This window comes from Bubalus bubalis, chromosome 2, assembly GCF_019923935.1.
Source record: "Bubalus bubalis isolate 160015118507 breed Murrah chromosome 2, NDDB_SH_1, whole genome shotgun sequence".
In the NCBI taxonomy this organism is placed as follows: Eukaryota; Metazoa; Chordata; class Mammalia; order Artiodactyla; family Bovidae; genus Bubalus; species Bubalus bubalis.
The window spans coordinates 144,274,763-144,292,555 of NC_059158.1; the positions used below are offsets into that span (position 1 = coordinate 144,274,763).

The 17,793-nt window shown below is 40.8% G+C and overlaps 1 protein-coding gene across 3 annotated transcripts in view; it reads left to right on the forward strand.

Moving 5' to 3' along the window:
- The first annotated feature begins 2,260 nt into the window (after positions 1 to 2,260).
- Positions 2,261 to 17,793, forward strand: part of ICOS (inducible T cell costimulator) — a 42,187-nt gene continuing 26,654 nt past the window's right edge. Inside the window, exons 1-2 of one of the 3 annotated variants that reach the window (XM_044937487.2) lie at positions 2,262 to 2,638; positions 11,366 to 11,505. The gene's annotated coding sequence lies outside the window, so the exon portion shown is untranslated. Of the gene's footprint in view, positions 2,639 to 11,365; positions 11,506 to 17,793 lie in introns of all 3 variants that reach the window. The other 2 variants (XM_006055039.4, XM_044937488.2) reach the window with 2 other exon arrangements.

Sequence of the window (17,793 nt, forward strand, 5' to 3'; positions counted from 1 at the left end):
TTGCTCTTTAAAGCATCAGACCTTGCTTCTATCACCAGTCACATCCACAGCTGGGTATTGTTTTTGCTTTGGCTCCATCCCTTCATTCTTTCTGGAGTTATTTCTTCACTGATCTCTAGTAGCATATTGGGCACCTACTGACCTGGGGAGTTCCTCTTTCAATATCCTATCATTTTGCCTTTTCATACTGTTCCTGAGGTTTTCAAGGCAAGAATATTGAAGTGGTTTGCCATTCCCTTTCCCAGTGAAGCACATTCTGATTGTCCATTCAATGTGGTCCACTGGAGAAGGGAATGGAAAACCTGGAGTGGGTAGCCATTCTCTTTTCCAGGGATCTTCCTGACCCAGGGATCAAACTGAGGTCTCCTGTACTGCAAGAAGATTTTTTACCATCTGAGCCATCAGGGAAGCCCACCTAAGGTGGGAAGCTTGAGTTCAAAGGCAGAAGACCTGGCTTCAGAAGCTCAGCTCTTCATCCCTGTACCAGGCCCTAGGCACTCTGGATTAAACACTGTTTCTCTAGAGTTTGGAGCCAATAAGAATCTGTGAAGGAAATCCAGTTTTTCTGTTTTGAAATCAAGTTGTATTCCACTGGAAAAATTCCTGGGCACCAGGGTATATTAAACATCACATTTAAGAATTCAACAGAAATTCGAATGTTATATATTTGGAAGGAATAAAAAAACTCACTCATATAAACTATTGTTAAGAAGAGGAAGCCTTACTAAATTAAATAAAAATGAACAGCTCTGGAGCTTGAAACTAAATAGACGGTATAGGACAAATGACTCCATTATTAAGGCTTCCGTCACAAATGACATTCCATTTTTGACGCTGAGATCTCTAACATTTCAGCAATTTGGTTTTGATTTTCTTTGAGTTTGTTTTTCCTTGCCCCAAACCTACTTAATGTTTTTACATTCATTTCTAATGAGATGGGTTTCTGAGCACACATTTGAACAGAGAATTCTATTACTTCTTAATAATTGCAATAGAAGCAGGGGGCATCCTGGCAGTATTTATTCCTATGGAGAGAGAGAAAAAAAAAATGTGATTGCCTGGGGCTCTTTCTCAGCTTTGCTCTCCATTGCTGTTTAGACTTTTTGTTGTTTATGTAGGGCAGTGGCCCAAACCCAACTAAGTAAATAAGTGAAAGTCGCTCAGTCATGTCCAGCTCTTTGCGACCCCATGGACTATACAGTCCATGGAATTCTCCAGTCCAGAATACCGAAGTGGGTAGCCGTTCTCTTCTCCAGGATATCTTCCCAGCCCAGGGGTTGAACCCAGGTCTCCAGCATTGCAGGTAAATTCTTTAACAGCTGAGCCACCAGGGACACCCTGATAAATAGATTACTAATCCTTAGCAAGCATATCCTGTAAAGTAATGGGGTAGGGATAGGTCAAGATATGGCCTCAAGGAGACCCAGCAGTCTTAGAAAAAGCATTATAAATATACTTTGTTGGGGGAGCAACACCTAGTGGGTTGGGTAGGGAACTGATCTCTGCAATACAGTGCTCTTACCTTATTTTAATCTTTTATTTCTTACTCTTCATATCAATCGAATTTCCACACATCTTTATCCGAAATATTTTTGTCTAATATCATTGTGGGAGAAGAGATAACACATTAAGTCCTAGCATGCCAAGTCCTCGCTTAGAAGTGGAGGTTTATCCCAACATTTGGTAGGATGGGCGGTAGTCCAACCATCGTCTAATTCCCCAAAACATCTGACAAATAAATGCACTGACAATTCTGTTGCCCCAAATGATGGATCTGGTGGCATATATTAATGGTTAGATAGGCAAGAAAATGGCTAAGTCACCTGAGGATTTATATATATATAAATTTCAGCTTCATTATACTAACATAATGGATTGATTTGGTTTTCTTGGTCTGATGGAGGAGACTTTTTTCCCTAGAAATCTTTACTTTAGGAGTCTTGGAGGTGAGTGTGTTAGTTTGCTAGGGCTGCTATAACAAAGTGCCATAGATTGAGTGGCTTAAGCAATAGAAATTTCTCACAATCCTGGAGGCTAGAAGTATAAGATTAAGGTGTTGGCAGAATTGGATTGATCTGAAGGCTATGAAGGAGGAATCTGCTCCAGGTTTCTCTCCTTGGCTTATAGATGGCTGTTTTTTCCTCTGTGTCTTCACAGGTTCTTTACTCTGTGCTCTAATCTCCTCTTCTTATAAGGATGCTGGTTATACTGGATTAGGGCCCACCCATTTGACCTCAGTTTACCTTAACTACCTCTTTAAAAGCCCTGTCTCCAAATACAGTCTTGTTCTGAAGTGTTGGGAGGTAGTAGAGAAGAGACGCTTAGCTTTAGAGCTAGCTTTCTAAATTACAAGTTGGAAAAGTCTGTCTTTGGTATACCCACAGTCTTTTTATTCCTGAGTCCTTTCTCCACTATGTTGTCATCATCTTGTTTATACTAATCAGACTTTCTGCCTCACTGTTCTATCTCCCTTCATTTAATGCTATACTATCTCTGAAGAAAGAATCTGATATAATGAAGCAATTTTAACTCAGAGCAATTTGCATGGTATGTCATCTCCAGATAGTGTAATGAAAGGCTTTGTCTCCACTTAAAGAAAATTCACCCGTCAATGAGTACATCAACAGCTGTGTGTGTGGTGAGTGTGTGAGATTTTTTTTTCCTTGTCTCACCCCTGAAATAACAATAGGTAGTGAGGCACCTACTAAATTCATCTCTTTACAAGATTGGTTTTCAGATCAATGGGGGCATCACCCCACCCCCCCAAATCCCCCAACAGACACACAAGGGAAATAGGCAATGAACTCAAGCAAGAGTAATTGAGGAAAGTTTAATAAAGAGACTATTTGCAAAGGTGTAAGCAGGGTTAAAGAAAACCATTAGAGATGGAGAAATATCCCAGGGCAAGCAACAGCAGGAAGCCATTACCACCTCTAGATCTGAAGGTCAAGGGGAAGGAGTGCTCACCAGAACCCAGGAGAGCTAGGGTAGCCAGGAGTAGCTGTGGGAGGGCTCCCAGACAGAAGCTATGGGTTTGAAGGGAGGTAGTCTAGGGAATAAGTACTAAGCTTCACTTTCCTCCCACCCTCCTGTTTCCCCCAGCTGCAAGCAATTGCAAGCCAGAAGTTGAGGAAGTTGATGTGGTCTGTAGGGTCAGCCTCCCAAAGTTCAGAGCAGGGTGAAAAAGGTCATTCTCACTCCACATGTTTCCTTTCTTATTGCATATGAAGTAACTGGGACTTTCCTGGTGGTTCAGTGGTAAAGAATCCACCTGAAATTCAGGAGACATGGGTTCAATCCCTAGGTCGGGAAGATCCCCGGAGGAGGGCACGGCAACCCACTCCAGTGTTCTTGCCTGGGGAATCCCATGGACAAACAGCCTGATGGGCTATAGTCCATAGAGTTGCAAAGAGTCGGACACAACTGAAACGGTTGAGCACACACACACACGAGGCAAACTATTCAAGGCCTCGGAACAGTCAAAGGATGAGTGCTAATCCTACACCCCCATTTTTCTCCTTCTCTATTTTGACTGATGAAATGACTTAAGAAAAAGCTTCTCTTAATCACTGTCAATTATTTAGTCTAAAAGTTTTGTCATATATCCCACCACAGTGAGTTTTCATACTGTGTCTTGGGCATTTACTTTATTCCCAACATCAAGATGTAGGAAGAATGTTTCTGTTTGTGTCTGTGCAGACTTCAGCTGTTTTTGTCTGACCTACATTCCTTTTCCTCTTTCCTGCTAACAGTACCTTGATTTGCCTTTGAAAATGAAAGTGAAAGTCACTCAGTCGTGTCCAACTCTGCAACCCCATGGACTATACAGTCCATGGAATTCTCCAGGCCAGAATACTGGAGCGTGTAGCTTATCCCTTCTCCAGGGCATCTTCCCAATCCAGGGATCGAACCCAGGTCTCCCGCATTGCAGGCGGATTCTTTACCAGCTGAGCCACAAGGGAAGCCCTTGTGATGAGCCTTTAGGGGCTGCTGCTGCTGCTAAGTCGCTTCAGTCATGTCCGACTCTGTGCGACCCCATAGACAGAAGCCCACTAGGCTTCTCTGTCCCTGGGATTCTCCAGGCAAGAACACTGGAGTGGGTTGCCATTTCCTTCTCCAATGCATGGAAGTGAAGAGTGAAAGTGAAGTCGCTCAGTCGTGCCCGACTCTTAGCGACCCCATGGACTGCAGCCTACCAGGCTCCTCCGTCCATGAATTTTCCAGGCAAGAGTACTGGAGTGGGGTGCCATTGCCTTCTCCAGGGGCTATTTTTCCCTAACTCTCGGTTTAAGTGGTGGGGATGGGGCTGACCTTGTCCCTGGGCTCCAGGAATAGGCACATGACTAAGCTTAGCCAAACAGAGCTCTGCATCTCCTTTGCTAAAGGGATTATGTCAAAAACATTCTTGTGTTCCATAACAGCCTCATGCATAAGATGTAGGGCTTCTGCTAGTACAATACAGCCTTTATAAGCTGTCAGGTTTGCAAGGTTTACAAACACAGGTTTGTAAGCTCAGTGTTCCTTGGAATAACTCCCTCATAGTGAAGCCAACACAGGAAACAGCAGAAAGGGGATACAAATAAAGATAGATTTTTGGATCTAGCTGTACCTAAAGTTCCCTTGAACTTAGTTTTAGTTTCATTATGGCTTATAATTTTCATATAAGCCACAATTCCTTTTGTTAAGTCAGTTTGAGTTTCTGTCACTTATAATGGAAATTCCTGGCAAACATATTTGTTTACGTTGAGTTCTACACGTCTTGTTTATCATCAAGTGGCATGGATTCAATTCCACGTTGCACTGCAGGCGTGGGTAGATTAGCATCGTTGAAAATACGTTTGTTAGCAGAAAAATAAGATATTTTACAGGCTGTAAGCTGGCACTTTTTTCTTGAGAATAGATGTCACCTATCAGTTATAAAGAATATCACTTATTTGCTAAAATAATGCAAAATTCAGTTATGGGCCATCCAGAGAAATATGTAACAAATAATTTTTAGTTTTTTTTTTTTTTTTTTTTAATAGAATAGCAACAAGGCTACTGGAGTGATGAATGATACAGTGTGCTTAGAAATTGCTCTTGTTTCCTATAAATCTTTAAGCTACATTAACTGTATTCCAGAGCCTCATTCACTCAGTCTGGGAAGGATACACAGAATAGTTCCTGTTACATTTTCTATTTGTTTTGCTATTATCTTCTTTCAGGCCATAAATGTGTTTCCAAGGCTATTTCCAGAGCAGATTTTCAAAGATGAAGTAGGTATATATTGTGCCACATTATTGTTCAGGATTTTTCCACCCAACACTAAATAATTAAAGAATAAAATTCATCCAATCATTTGGCTGACTATATTGATACATGGCTATGAAGACATAATTTATAATGTAGATGCACATCTGTATATGGATCTGGAGTCCACTGTAGCTTCACTTGAGGGTCCTGACCTGTTGGGAAAGGTCTCATAAAATGGAAGAGGAGGCTTCCTGGAAAGATGCTGGTTGAGCCATGGGATTGTGCGATGCACTTTAAGACCTGATTTTTATGATCAAATTGCCCTTCAGAAGGTTGTGTCAATGCTCACTTCCACCAGCTGTGGAAAAAGTGCCCATTTTCTTACCAAAACTGAACATTAGATTTTATTTAATACCTTCAACATATTACTCATATCTTTTAAAAATTATTTAAATACTTTTTGAAAGTATTTTGTACTACTGGGTAGAACAAAAGAGTATGTCATGGTTTCATGTATCTTGTTTTTCTTTGCTTACTAGTAAAAGAACTGACAAGTTGGAAAAGACCCTGATGCTGGGAAAGATTGAAGGCAGGAGGAGAAGGGGATGACAGAGGATGAGATGGTTGGATGGCATCACCAACTGAGTGGACATGAGTTTGAGCAAACTCTGGGAGATAGCAAAGGACAGGGAAGCCTGGTGTGCTGTAGTCCATGGGGTCACAAAGAACTGGACACAACTTAGTGACTGAACAACAACAATAAATTAATTCGGAGGGAATTCCTATTTTTATCACATTGAGTCTTCCCAGTCAGAAGGATTGTGTGCTGTTCCATTTATTCAAATGTTTTGTTATGTTTTAGTAAGTTTCATAGCTTTCTTGATATAGACTGTATGTACTTATTGTTATTTTTCCCTTGAAGTTTTCAAACATTCGTTTTTTTCTCATAACATATAGAAAGCTATATGTTTTTCTTTGTTCATTTTGTTCTTGGCTGCCTTACTAAACTTTCTTATTAATCATAACACCTTTATAGTTTATTCTCTTGGATTTTCTTAGTAATCAATTATATTGAACATATATCTGATGATTGTTTCTCCTCTTTTAAAAAATATATAGCACTTGTTTCTTTCAAATGTCTTACTGAACATTGAAAACCCATGGGCATATTGCTTTCCTCCAAACTTTAGGAGATTCCTTCAGCTTTTTTGTAATTAAGATGATAATGTCTAGTGATATGAGGTAGAAACTTTTCATCTGGTTAAGAAGCATCCTTCTAGTTTTGCTTTAATAACAGATTTTTCTTTTTAAAAACATGACCATTGAAGTTCTTTTCAGCATCTATTGGGATGATTGTATATGTCCCCCCTTTTAGTTAATGAGATTTAGATTTCTTAATATTAAGAAATTCTTGCATTTAGGGAGTAAATCCCAATTGGTGAGTTATTCCTTTAATAAACCACTGGGTTAGATTTTTTTTAGTATTTAGCTTGGAGCATTTGTATCGATACTCATAAATGAGATTTGGTCTGTGGACCTTGTTTGAGTTGATTTTGTTACCAGCATTATCTCAGTTTCACAAAATAAACTGAAAATCTTCAGTCTGTATCTCTAGTGGTCCAGAGCTTGAGCGTTATCTACTTTTTTAAAGTCATTGAACAACTTGCTTGTACAACAGATGGGGTTCAGCCCTTTTGTACAGGCTAGTCCCCTGGTTTCATTTTCATTTTCTTCCAAGGTTAAAAATCTATTCAGTTTTCTATTTGTTCCAATTTCCTGAATCCCAGAAAATTGGCCATTTGAACCATATTTTAAAAAGGTACATGTCTTAGATGAATTTTCTTTAAAATTAAAAAAAAAAAATCTCATCTCTGCCTTTTCTTCTAACATTGTGTACATATGTTTTCTTTTCCTCATGCTAAGATAGTCTTGCTCAAGTTAATGTTTTTTAAAGAATAAAAATAGAACTTCTATGAATTATTTATAATTTGTTTGTCTCTTAATTCAGCACTTTTTCTGCTTTAAAATATGTATTAAATTTTTATATTCACAAGTGCCTAGTTCTGGATATGTACTCTTTTCCATTGAATTGTCTACCTTTGTACCTGTGCCAGTATAAAATGATCTAATTGTTATAACTTAATAGTATGTTTTAATATATGGCAGGTCTAGTCTAAAAACATTTCTTCTTTTGGATGAACTTGAGTATCACTCTGACAACTTCCTCATAGTCCTCACCCCTGCTTCCTGAAGATTTTGATTCAGTGTGCCATTTGAGGAAACTGCTCATCTTCTGGCTGAGGGAGGGTTCAGGCTAGGTTCACAGTGTCTGGGTAATAAACCTAGTGTAACTGTCATGACACAATTCTAATAATTTAAGTTGGGAGTTTTGATAATAAAATGTAACATTAATTTTTATGGCTTTATAACCACCCATCAAAACTTTGCTTTTATTTTTACATCAAATTGCTTATGAGAAGGTAACATCAAATACGTCTGGACATGCCAGTGAATCTATAATCTGGCAAATAACCAGTGGTTTTGTGGGGGTCTGGTGGCTCAGACAGTAAAGAATCTGCCTGCAATGCAGGAGACCTGGATTTGATCCCTGGGTCAGGAAGATCCTCTGAGAAGGGAATGACTCCCCACTCCAGTATTCTGGCCTGGAGAATTCCATGGACAGAGGAGTCTGGCAGGCTACAGCCCTGGGGTCACAAAGAGTTGGACACGACTGAGTGACTAACTCTTGTGAGATGAGGCTGAGACCAAGATTATTTATAACTGCATTCCTTAGGCATCAGAAAACATAAAGTCTGAGAGACTGAAATAGAATGAAGATTCCAGAATAATCTTCTGTAAGGCCTATACTTTTGTTTCTCTCTTTCTTTCTAAACACAAGAACACTAATCTAATTATATGATTAATTATATGACTTGGGTTTTGACTCTGGCTTAGAGAATTTGGACAAAGCATTTAACTTCTCTGAGACTCAGGTTTCCATTCCTACAACACGGGAATGATAACGACTATTCTCAGCAAGTCATTGGTTTTTAACATATAAAGCATGTGTAGGTATCAATATTGGGCTTCCCAGGTGGCACTAGTGGTAAAGAACTCGCCTGCCAATGCAGTAGACATAAGAGACACAGGTTCAATCCCTGGGTTGGTAAGATCCCCTGGATGAGGTCATGGCAACCCACTCTAGTATTCTTGCCTGGAGAATCTCATGGACAGAGGAGGCTGGCGGGCTGCAGTCCATAGGGTCGCAGAGAGTCAGATACAAGTGAAGTGACTTACCTTGCATGCAAACTGTACCATACAAATGTGAATTAACATATTTTCTGTCTCTTATCATCTCCTTTACCTACTTTAATCATCAAGGTATTCACTTTATCTTATCCATCAAACGTTTTTTGCCATCTCTGATTTTTCTTGATTTATCCTGAGTCCAAAACAGCTACTCATTTGCCTATCTTAGTTATTGTTGCTCTTTTAATTTTCTGTTGACCCAACTAGCCTTTGCAATATCTTTGCCCCTCTTCTCAAGTAGTTCAACTCTTAAGAATGGGGAAAACTCTTGTCACAAATTAATTTCTTATAGTCACCGAGGTCTACTCAAAACATGAAACAGTAAATTAAGAAATAAAGATGAATATTGATAAGAAATTTGGGATTAGTTTTATATCTGTCAAACTTTCTTTTGACTTTTAAAATAAAATGGTTTATGAAAGCTTTGAGTTGCTAGGCTATAGGATGCTCCCAAGCTCAGAATGAGGAACACGGAAGTCTGAATACCCAATCCTGTATGAAGTCAAAATTCCAAAGGAATTTGAGAGGTGGGAAGGTTAGACAGGGAGAACTTGTAAAAATTTGACAATGACCCTCAGCTTCACTTGGAAAATCACTTGGGATATTTTAAAAAAAGAAACAAATCAGAGGCCTTGCCTGGCCAACATTTACAGCTTTTTATTAAGCTTTTTAATCACTTTAATCCTTTTTGTCTTAGGCATTCTGTTTTCTCATACATGAAGTAATTTCATAAAACTTTTAGGAAAGAAACAATTATACACATACACACGCACACATATATACACACACACTGTGCTTGTTTATTCCTGTTATGTGAATGATATATGGTCATAGGAGAAATTTGCAAAAGTGCAGAAAAACACAAAGGAAAACTAATCATTTGTAATACAAGCAAATTAACATTCTAGTGCCTATCCTTTCAACTTTTAATGTATAGTTTTTATTTATTTCTTTGTAAATTTTTATATAAAAATGTAAACATTAACTTTGTACTCCTGTAATACATATATCTTGCTTTTTTCACTTACTCTAAAAACATTTTCTCATGATTCTATGGAATCCTTGACTTGTACTTCTGGTAATTACATTTTGAAAGTGTTGAACTCTAATGGATGTAGTTTTCTTTTCATTTCTTTTCTTCATTTTGGCTTATGGTGAACATTTATTTTAGTTCTTAAAAAGAAAAAGCAAATTTTCAGTTTATACCAGTAGGTGTCATCCATTCACACAAAGCCCAACCAAGGAAAACTAATGTAATTTGACTTCTTTGTAGTGTCCGTTAATATCAAGCTCCAATGTTGTATTCTGGCTTAGCTGAGCCCCTTGTGTGAAGGGTATTTAGGTTTTAAATAGAAACTGGAGAAGAGGTGACCTTTGCCCTTAAGTGAAAGTGAAAGTCACTCAGTTGAGTCGGACTCCTTGTGACCCCATGGATTATACAGTCCATGGAATTCTCCAGGCCAGAATACTGGAGTGATAACCTTTCCCTTCTCCAGGTTATTTTCCCAACCCAGGGATCGGAGCCAGGTCTCCTGCATTGCAGGTGGATTCTTTACCAGGTGAGCCTCCAGGGAAGACCTGGTGCTTACAAAGAAAGCTCTCAAGGTGCTTACAAGGAAAAAAAAAAAAGAACCGTTTTGAAATGGAATGAATTTTGTAAGCTTATACTTTAATATTCTAAAAATATATAAATTACTGGGAAGAGGTTATTAAAATCTTACTCTGAATTAGCCATTCAAAGAAGGTCAATCATGCTATTTATTTTTTTGAAAGAGGGTCAACAATCCAGATCCTATGTATAAGAATTCAAGAAGAGTCGAAATATGATATATTTTAAAAATATCAAACACTTAGGAAAAAGTTATGCAATTTAAAAATTATAATAACTAGATTTTTTGGTATCATGTAACAGTAGCAGCAGCAACAGTTCTTAAGAGCATTTATATCCATTATCTTTTTCTCACAAGAATCCTCTGAGGTTATAAATTAGTAAACTTGTGTTAAAAAAGATTAGGCCTGTTGCTCAGGGCCACACAGTTATTGAGTGACACATCCAGGTCTAGAACAAGTCTTCTGACTTGGTATGCCTGGGTTTGTAGTGTGAACTGAGTGTTATCCTTTAGAGGAGGAGTTAAACCAAACTGGATCTTCAGATACGTATTGTTTGTCCCCTCACCCTGCCCCCAGAGTGCTCACTGATAATGGATTTTAAATTTTTTGAATAAGTTGCAAAATTTTAAAATTGGGACGTTTCCTACAAAGACTGGAGTTTCATACATGTATTTGGAAAAAAGCAGAAGATATGGCTACTGGAGTTGTATTTCCTTGTAGCAATGGATCTGATTGGCTGCTTCTCCCATGTCCTCTCCTGTGTCCCCCAGTTTCCATCACTCCCCATTGCCTTCTACCAGGCCCACTTCATTCATTTCTTTTATCTGCTGGCCTCTTTGTATACACATGAGCTTGCAAATCTTTTGAATTTCAGTCTTTCAGGAAAGATGATGTACTCCTTTCAACAATGCTAGCCATGTGAGGACAAGGGGCAGAGACAGGGGTGATGGAACTGTGAGTCAAGAACACCAAGGATACATGCAACTGCCAGAAGCCAGGAAGAGGCAAAGAAAGGTTCTACTCAGAGCCTCAGAGGGAGCATGGCCTTGCTGACACCATGATTTTAGACTCTTAGCCTCTGTAACTGGAAGCCAATAAGTTTCTATTGTGTCAAGCCACTCAAAGAAAAAAAGTCACACAAGAAAAATGGTGCTGGTATGTTAGCCCATTTAATTTTTAAATTAACAGTGACATTATCTGCTTGGTCACTTAGGTGGAGTATTTAGAATGAAGACAGCAGAGGATGAAGCTCAAATTCTGGGGACTGTCAACATCAACATCAACATTGAGGAGGAAAGAGGAATTAGAAGGACTGGCACTGGAAAAAAGGGTCTGAGAGATGGAAGTTAAAAAGTAAGGAGCAATGATCTGACCAATCACTTTGAGGCAGACCACAGATAGGCTGTGATGACCTGTTTGAAATTAGGAAGGTAAAAGTTTCCTTCTGAGAGTTAGACCTGATTCAACACAGAATATATCAGAATATTTTTAGTTCTGATAATTCCATCAGGACCAGGTGGTACCATTTTCAACATAAAGTAAGTGTAACATCAACACAAAGTAAGCATAGCATCAAATGATTCAGAGAGGTCAAGGAAAGGAAGGAGGGAGAGTGCTGTTTGGAGCTGGCAATGTGGAGGTCATGGGTAGGCTTAGGGAGAGCAGTTCCAATGACATGATAGAGACAGAAACCAACAAACAGTGGATTGAGGAAAATCTAGGAATTAGTGAAGGACAGGGACTGAGTGAGTCTGAGTGAGGTCTTTTTACTAAGAAAGAAGAGAGAGAAGTCAATGGCTGGGGCTGTATGGTCAGAAGAAATATGCACATATATGTTAATGGTTGAAGCGATTCTAGCACACTTATAAACAGAAGGGAAGCAGCTATAGAAGGCCACCCAAGAGTGAAAGGTGGGACTGAGAGAAATATAAGCTGGAGATTCTGGAGGAAATGGGATCTAGAGAAGTGCTTTGTGATGTTTGGGACAATGGCACCATTATCAGAATGGAGGCCAAAGTGACTAAGTGGGGTTTTTTTTTTGTTGTCAAAAATATTAATTATTTCACATTATAGTCACATCTTGGGCTTGCCTTGTGGCTCAGCTGGTAAAGAATCCGCTTGCAATGGGGGAGACCTGGGTCAATCCCTGGGTTGGGAAAATACCCTGGAGAAGGGAAAGGCTACCCAATCCAGTATTCTGGCCTGGAGAATTCCATGGACTGTATAATCCATAGGGTGCAAAGAGTTGGACATGGCTGAGTGACTTTCACTTTCACTAGAGTTGGATATGGCTGAGTGACTTTCACTTTCATAGTCACATCTTACACTGATTTTTTTCACCACTAACTGAAATATACTTTTAGTTTTCAGGGCTTTAGGGATGAATTAGTAACTTTTAAATGAGAAACTATTATTTTGCTATTAAAATGGAATGTTTATTTGTTTAATGATTAGGGATGGACAAATGATCAGTTAAAAGAGATAAATCAAGATGATTATTATATGACTGAGTTAATTTCAATGTGAAATACAAACACATCTTGCTAACTTCCTGCTCTCAGATAATCATTCTAAGAGCAGTATTGCTGATGGTTCCTGAGGTAATATAGTTTCTTCAAAAGTCGAGGATTCTTCAAACTCTCACCCATTCAATAAATAGTTATGGAGCATCTAGTCAGCTCCAGGCACTGTGTGAGACCATGAGGATATGGCTGAAGACAGTGTATCTTCCGTCCTTGCTCTGATGCTGCTCACAGTCCAGCAGGGAAGCAAACAGGCCACCACACTTGTGTAATGAGTCTTGGGATGAGGGATACAGAGGGAATTTAGGCAGATGCAGAAAAGCCACCCAGTGGCCTCTAACTATGGAGTAAATGGGTCAGGAAAGGCTTCTTTGATAAATTGATGGACATGTAAGCAAAGACTTGAAGTTTGGTAGGATTTTGGCAGAAGAAGGGAGGCTGGGGTGGGAACGAAGGAAGTGAGGACAAGAAGAGGCTCCTGGTGGTTGGAGAAAGAGTTTGCTGGGGAACTTGGAGAATGATATGCCATTCAATGTGGCTGAAGCACTGAGTGCAGGAGGAAGAAAGAAGACATGTGGCAAGAGATGGCGCTGCACTGGAACCCTGTTGTAAAGGGTCTTGTAAGGAGTCTGGGCCTTATCTAAGGCTGGCAGGAGGCTGGGGGGAGTGAGAATCAGGGAAGCAGCTGTATCAGATTTACATTTTACAAAGATGGCTTACTCTGGGTATAGTGTGGAGACAGATTGAAACCAGGCAAGAGTGGGACAGAAAGATCCAGAGAGAGATGCTGGAGACAAGAGAGGAGGAAGAACAATGTGGAAGAGAGCAAGAAAGTAGAATAACAGGGCTCGTTGGTGAAATAGTGGAGCAGAGAGGGCTGACATGCAGGTTCCCAGCTGACTGTACGATGGCGTTGCCCAACAAATGGAGACACAGGAGGAGAAATAATTTCGATTAGGAAGAATGCTTCTGTTCCAGTGCTTTTCTGTTTCAGATGAGCAAGCCAAGCTCAAATGAAGCAGAGATAGTTTGGGGGTCCTTTTCAGCCCCACTGTTCGGATTCACTGGCCTTGGTGTGTGGGCTGTCTTACACCTGTGATTGTTGCTTTCAATAAGTTTCAAGCAAAGCAAAAGAAAGGTATTCACCTGCAGAACTTCAAACAAGCAAGCACATAGTCTCCCCAACCCCAGTGCTCGCAAGGCAAGTAATAATAAACACGGCACCTTTAATGTAACAGACTTTCCATTCCCACCCGCATGCTAGGCATCTGCACACACAAATCAAAACCCTCTTAAGTCATGGAATGAAAAAGTGAAAAAAGTAAAAGCAAACAAAGAGTGCTTCCTGTGGGGTGAATGGAAATTTCTGCCCAGTTTGTTTTCCAGGCACTTGAAAAGTAGTTCTGAATAATTAAAACCACAAGTAATTATTTTCTGAACTGAGATTTTTTGAGATGAGGAGGTGAGGGAAAGAGCCCTTGGAGGGGTCTTTGATATGAGTACCGTCTACATTGTTGATGCAGCGCCTGCTTTGCTTCAAGCTCAGTTTCAACCAAGAATCTTAAAACAGAGAAGTCTTTTGGTTGGGAAAAAGCAAACAGATTCCTATCAAATGAAAACATGTATATTCAGTTGAACTAAAGCAGAACCCAACCATAGTTTGGGTAACTTTTCTCCCCTTGAGATAGAAACATTGCATCTCAATTTTTATAGGAAATCTCTTTTGCATTCAGATATTTGGGAACTTCATCAAGGACCTAAGTGTCTTTCTTCCACCAAAATCTGAGGCCAAAAATTCATGTTACCAGTAATTTCTGGCCAGATAAATGAAGACCAGCATGTGAGCCTATTGTGGTAATTAAGAGTATAGAATTCAGAATTTTGTTGTCTGTGTTTGACCTGACTCTATTACTTATCAGCTGTGTGATCCTGGACTACTTATTTAATCTTTCTAAATCTCAGTTTCCTCATCTGGGAAATGGGAATAATAATGAGATATACTTTAGAGAATGGTTGTGAGATAATTCATGCGGCACACAGTGTCTGGTACATAGCATTGGATTGGCTAAAAGATTCATTTGGGGGTTTCCCATAAGATTTTACGCAAAAACCCAATGAACCTTTTGAACCCAATGAACTGAATACTTGCTATTTGTGCACATGTTCAATCATGTCCGACTCTTTGTGACCCCATGGACTGTAGCCTGCCAGCCTCCTCTGTCCAGGAGATTCTCCAGGCAAGAATACTGGAGTGGGTTGCCATTTGCTTCTCCAGGGGATCTTCCCAACCTAGGGATCGAACTCATGTCTCCTACATCTCCTGTATTGGCAGACAGATTCTTTACCACTGAGCCACCTGGGAATCCCCAGCTACTCAATAAATGTTCGTTATCAGATCCCCCACCCCCATTTTCCTCTGTGCAACTGCAGCTGAGCTCTCGAATTTGTAGCAGCTTTTATCAAATGAAGTAAAGTCTCTCCATTCTTAGTTCCAGAGCAAGGCCACAACTAGGTTGGAAAAGAAAGTGAAAGTGTTAGTTGCTCAGTCCTATCCAACTGTCGGAGAAGGCAATGGCACCCCACTCCAGTACTCTTGCCTGGAAAATCCCATGGACAGAGGAGCCTGGTGGGCTGCAGTCCATGGGGTCGCTAAGAGTCGGACACAACTGAGCGACTTCACTTTCACTTTCATGCATTGGAGAAGGAAATGGCAGCCCACTCCGGTGTTCTTGCCTGGAGAATCCCAGGGATGGCGGAGCCTGGTGGGCTGCCGTCTATGGGGTCGCACAGAGTCAGACACGACTGAAGCGACTTAGCAGCAGTAGCAGCAGCATCCAACTCTGTGCGACCCCATGGACTATATATAGCCCACCAAGCTTCTCCGTCCATGGAATCCTCCAGGGAAGATTACTGGAGTGGGTTGCCATTCCGTTTCCCAGGGGATCGTCCCAACCCAGGAATCAAACCTGTGTCTTTTGTGTTCTCTGCATTGACAGGAGGATTCTTTACCACTGTGCTACCTGCGAAGCCCCAGTAAACCGTATCTCCTTCCTTTCCTTTCTGTCTGTCCCTGACAGCATCAAGAGTCCCACTGACATTGTACTGGAGTCCTTGCCCTCAGAGACAGCAGGGAAGAATAACTGACTTTTTCTAACTTAGTTGTGGTCTTGCTCTGTGGCTCAGACAGTGAAGAATCTGCCCGCAATGCTGTCTGGGATAGAGAGAAGGGAAAGGAAGGAAACAGGGGTAGCAGATTCCCAAGATACCTGTGGCCCCGTTGGTGCTAATCAGCTTCAAATAGCATCTTTCATACCCACTATGGAGGCTCAGGGGCCCTGAAAAAGGTATCTGGGAAGCCTCAGCAGCTTGGAAATCACTATAGGAACAGCCTCCTACCTTACCTTTAGAACCCCTTGACTCTGGTCCAGTATCCTTAATTGCTTTCTTATAGTCTATCCTGGATTCTGCTTCAGAGCCTGGACATTTGGATTGACCCCTTTGTTGCCCTGCCCAGCGGATTCCAGCACCTCACTTGGGTGTCAACTCTGTAGACTGAGGGTTGATCCTGCCCTGTTACTCCCTAGAAACCCAGCCTGAATCCAGCATTCTGGAAGCTGGTTCAGACCTCTGACTGATAAGCTTGGTAGGCCTTGGCATGACTGGGTTCACCTGCTTGGTTAAGAGTGAGAATTCTGGAGCCACAAGCTCCAAATCCTAGCACTGCCACTTACTAACTAAATGACTTGGGCCAGGTATTTTACCACTCTGTGTCTCAGTTTTCTTCATCTGTACAATGGGAGGATTAGTGTGAATGTGAATGTGAATGTGAAGTTGTGTCCAACTGTTTGCGACCCCACAGACTGTAGCCTACCAGGGTCCTCTGTCCATGGGATTTTCCAGGCAATAGTACTGGAGTGGATTGCCATTTCCTTCTCCAAATAGTAGTCCCCATCTAATCGGATGGTTAAGAGGATTAAATGAATTAATACATGTGTAAAACATTATATAAATATATAGCAAATAATCCACATAAATAAATGTGAAAAAACATAATATTAGCTGTATTTACATATTTTATGCATATTAAATACATATCATTTTACATTTAATTTTATATGTTTTGCATTAACATGCATTGTTTCAGACAAAGGGGTTTCCTGGATGACTCGGCAGGTAAAGAGTCTACCTACAATGCAGGAGACTAGAGAGATGCAGGTTTGATCCCTGGGTCGGAGAGGCCCCTGGAGGAGGTAAAGGCAATCCATTACAGAATTCTTGCCTGGAAAATCCCATGGACAGAGGAGCCTGGCAGGCTACAGTCCTTGGGTCACAAAGAGCTGGACGTGACAGAGCACATGGCACATTTCATATAAATATTTATATACATATAAACATAATTCTTTATATTATTATTACTGTTGTCTACTCTATCTCCTTGCACAGAGAGACACTATGGGAAGGCTCTTCAGCTTTCTTGCCTTCATCTGAAGCCATAGATTCAGAATCCCTTTTCTCTACAGACTCTGCTGGGGCTTCCCAGGTGGCACTAGTGATAAAGAACCCACCTGCCAATGCAGGAGACATAAAAGATGCGAGTTTGATCCCTGGGTTGAGAAGATCCCCTGGAGAAGAGCATGGCAACCCACTCCAGTAATCTTGCCTGGAGAATCCCATGGACCGGGGATCCTGACAGGCTACGGTCCAAAGGAACACAAAGAGTCAGACACAACTGAAGTGGCTTAGCACAGACTCTGCTATATTCTGCAAAACAAGGTTTCAGTTCAGTTCAGTTCAGTCGCTCAGCCGTGTCCGACTCTTTGCGACCCCATGAATCGCGGCACGCCAGGCCTCCCTGTCCATCACCAGCTCCCGGAGTTCATCCAAACTCACGCCCATCGAGTCGGTGATGCCATCCAGCCATCTCATCCTCTGTCGTCCCCTTCTCCTCCTGCTCCCAATCCCTCCCAGCATCAGAGTCTTTTCCAATGAGTCAACTCTTCACATGAGGTGGCCAAAGTACTGGAGTTTCGGCTTTAGCATCAGTCCTTCCAGTGAACACCCAGGACTGAGCTCCTTTAGGATGGACTGGTTGGATCTCCTTGCAGTCCAAGGGACTCTC